A 4,140-nucleotide genomic window follows, 5' to 3' on the forward strand; every position below is an offset into this window, starting at 1 on the left:
CCCGCTCCCTGCCTCCAACCCGCCCCCGCCCAACCGCCCGCCCCAGGAGCTGCCCCGCCGGCCCCCCGCTCCCCGCAGCGGCCCGGGACGACGCCCGCACCCGCGGGGCCGCCGGGCGGGGAGGCGCCCGCCGCCCTGTCCCGCCTTGCCGAGGGGGGCGCGGGGGCCGCTCCCGGGCGGTCCTGCCGACCGGCCGCCGCGCCGGATTCCCTCACGGCTTCTGGCAGCACCTCCCTCGCCTGCCTCCGCCCCCACCCCGGCCGCGTCCAGCGGCTGCCCCAGCTGCTGGGGACGGCCGCCGCGTCTCCTTCGTCCGGTGTCGAGCGGGCAGGGTGGTGGGTCGGCGGCGCCGGACGGGACGGGACGGGGCCGGGGCCGGCGGCTGCCCGCGGGCGGGCGGTGGGCACAGGGCGAGCGAGAGCCGGCGGAAAAGCAGCGCGTCTGTCGCAGTTTTTAGGGTCTGGGAGTTCCCGTGCCGCGCTGGGGACCGAGGGCAGAGCAGAAAGAAGGGTGTGCGCAACCTGCGCGGAATATCGCGGGTGGGAGGAGGAGGAGGTGCCCGCGGACGGTGCCCGGACCTCAGGGGCTGCCACCGAGCAAGACCCTCCGCACGGAGCCTGCTGTCCCCCGGGGGACGCCCGGTGGCTCCGCTCCCCCGGCAGGGTGCAGGGCTCCGCTGCCATCCGCCCAGCGGGCACTGGGCATTTTTCTGGGGAGTTCTCTAAGAGTTCTCCCATCAGAAACACAATTTACAGTTACGCTCCCACCCCATACAGAGAAGACAGAAGGTCTACCTCAGGAGCAAATACATAAAACAGTTTAAAAAATTGATACTGAATGCTCCTTCCATTGCGGAATTGCTGTCTCACGGAGAGCACTCGCAAGGCAGGGCAGGCAGGGTGCTGTAAGGGGAGGTGAACACTCTATTAAGGTTTGAGTAAAATTTCCTGAAGTGCTTGAATCCCATTCCTGCAGGCTATTTAGGCACTTAGGAGCCGAAGTTTAATGGGACTGAAGCTTAGCCATTTCACCTAAATTATTTATGCATTTGTTTAAATGTTAACCTTCAAATTTAGGTTCATTATGAAAGTAATATGTAGATCGTATTACCCAGGTTGAGTGTTTTGTTCTGTAAGTTCACTATTTTTTCAACTACTTACACTTCCTAAGTTAAATTTAAAACTACTCTTACTTTGCCTTATTCCTGAACATTTAGGGCATTTTATAAATAATACATAACTGAAATAAATGACATGAAAAAGATGGAAAGCTGACCCTAGCTCTACACTCTAAAAGGAGCCTCACAGTGACACTTGCTACTATGATGTCAGTAAAGGATCTGCTGGAGTTTTATTAGATATTTTTTCACCTGGAGGTTTAGGACTCCGTCTAGAACCCCATAAGCTGTCATTGCCGAAACTCGGCACACACTAGAAATAGATGAGAAGCCACCCCTCTTATCCTTCAAAATAAAATTCCCCAAAATTGAAGGAGTAAAAACATAACCAGGAACTGAAGACAGACATTCTGCTGAATTTAGGACTTAACTGGATATGACTTTGATGCTGAACTGAATATCAGCAGGACACGGAGGTGCAAAGGTCTGCACAGAGCCAGTGAGTGAGTTCTGACACAAGCTGCTCCAGGTTCTCACCAAGGTCTTGGCCTGTTCACTCCACAGTTCCACTCCTTCCTCCTGGGATTAAGCTTCTACAAGCTGCTCCTCTGCCTCTGAGCTGAGCTGGGGATGGTCTGTTCATCCTTCCTTTATTCCCACACACACCATTTTTTTTTCCCATTTTGCAGCACAAAATGTGCCTTGACAGAGAAGAGGAAGCATGAGCCAGCACTCAAAGCTCATCAGCTGAGCCACTGCTTCTGGGAAGGATTGATGTGACTGGTTTTGGGAGAGGGCAGTCGCAAGGATGGCTGATGAATGCTAGCGAGGTGTTATAGTTTTTTGGGGGTGCCTGTCTGTCTTTTTCTCTCTCTTTCCTCATTGTCTTTCTACCTCCAGCCAGTAAATCACCTGTAAGTCACTGCAAATATTTTTGGATTTGCTTTTAAACCACCGTGTTTAAACACAAAGGCACAAATAACAATACTAGGTTAACATAATAGTGTTTCGAATGGGAAGCAAAAATTCTGAAGTCATACCTAATGCCTTGTATTTCTTCTTCAATAATAAATTCAGTTTTACTTAGCTGGTATTTGAAAACAATTCTTTAACTACTAGTCTCTAAGTCTATAGACTGAGAAAAACTTATAAAGAAAAATCTATAAAGCTGATAAGGCCTCTGTCCTATTTCACGCCAGGTGAAAGACTCTACCTTCAAAACTGTGCTCCTGGGGGAGCACTTGAAGACCATTTTCTCCTGAACTGAGTTACCTGTAGGAGGAAGCGTTTTCTGGAATGAGGTTGTTTCAGATGGACTGCCTCTCCAAGGTACAGAGATTTGTTGAGCGGAGCAGGCTGGGGCTCGGTAATTCCTCAAGTGCAGGTGTCTGCCTGGGGTGCACCAGGCTCCTGGCAAGGTTGTGAAAACTCAAGGGATGCAGAAGTGACAGAAGTCACTTGTGGCCCAAGAATTTCTTGGTGGAATGGCTGATAGTAGAACTGGGAAAGAGCTGCCAGTAACAGCTCTGCCAGAAGCCTTTGGGTCAGAGGGAAAAGAGATTTGGCTTCCCATCAAACCGGTTTATTTCAAGGTTTGCTGAAAACAGCAGTAAATGAAACCTGGAGGTAAAGGGCCTGATCCAGGCTCTGTGTATGATGCCAGCCCTTCCTGGGATAGGGAGAGAGGCCAGCAGCTCACAGAGGCCTTAGCTGGTCACTCTACTGGCAATGGTGCACGAAGCAGAGGAGAAAACAACTCCCTTCACCTCAGCTTTATTGGTTCTGGAGTGCTGTCAGTAGTAAAAATGTGTTTTTTCAGTAGACAAAGCAAATACAACCTTCAAGGCACACAGGAAGCCAATGTGGGCAAGAGTAAGATGCCACTTCTGCAGGGTCACATCTTTGATGAGGAGCGAAGAGGTATGCAGCCTGCACTGCTCTGCTTATGACTCTGGAAGCACAGCTCTGAAAACACATTATGTAAGGGTCTGATTTCAGTCCACAACAGCAAGGATGCACAGAAAGAATTCAGAATAGATTTGTTTCCCATTAAATCTACTAAAAGAAAATGGCCTGACCTACTTCACCCAACCCAAGGCTCATGGACATCACACTGAATTCAGCCCATTGTGTTGAATCAGTGTGGTCTATGAGCAATGGTCTCAAGCTCAATGCACGCACCACCCAAAACCAGGGAGGGAATCTCACAGAAAGTAATAAACCACTACGAAACCAGGATAAGGAAGAGCTATGCCAGGTGTGCTCAGACCAGTTGTGCCTTCCTTAGGAGCGGAGGCTCGTTTACAAGTATCCTTGTTTCTCTTACACTTAAAGATTATTTAAATCATGATCTCATTCATGATCTCATTGCCTTTCACTTCTTATTTTTAAAAATCCATTGGCATGAAACAAGAAGTGCTTGTTAAAGAAAGGAAAACCAACAGCATAACCAAATGAGTCCTCTGCCCAGCTCTCATGCAAATTTCTCATATGGCTTTGGGCAATAATTTCATAGCTTTGTGCTTTCCTTATTTGTAGAGCAGGAATGCTAATCCTTGCCTCTTTCATGGAGATGTTGGAGGGTTTGATTAGATGCTACCAGTAAATCTATATCAATGCAGAGGGAAGAGTCCAGTGTTTTACTAAGACTAATGGAACAGACAACTGAATTAAAGTAACTTAAATTTTAGTCTTAGGTCCCAGTGAGCTGCTAGACCAGCTCCCTCTTCCTTGGTCACACCCTTATAAATTTTGTAAGGAACTCCTTAGGGGTTAACTTCCTACCTTTTTTTTAAACTATGAATCCCTAAAGAATTTCTGAAGGAAATGCAACATAGTTCATATATGCCATGTATGACAATCTGCCCAATCTACATGATTAGCTATCAAAGCTCATGTATGACCTCACACAGGAATCCATGCACCACAGGTAGAAAATCACTGTTCTGCTGCTTTCAAGCAATATTCTTCAGTGTGAAAGATTCAGCAAGATCTTTCTGGACCTTTGAAACGTGGTGCTGCAC

This window comes from Calidris pugnax, unplaced genomic scaffold (genome assembly GCF_001431845.1).
Source record: "Calidris pugnax isolate Ruff unplaced genomic scaffold, ASM143184v1 scaffold9, whole genome shotgun sequence".
Taxonomy (NCBI): Eukaryota; Metazoa; Chordata; class Aves; order Charadriiformes; family Scolopacidae; genus Calidris; species Calidris pugnax.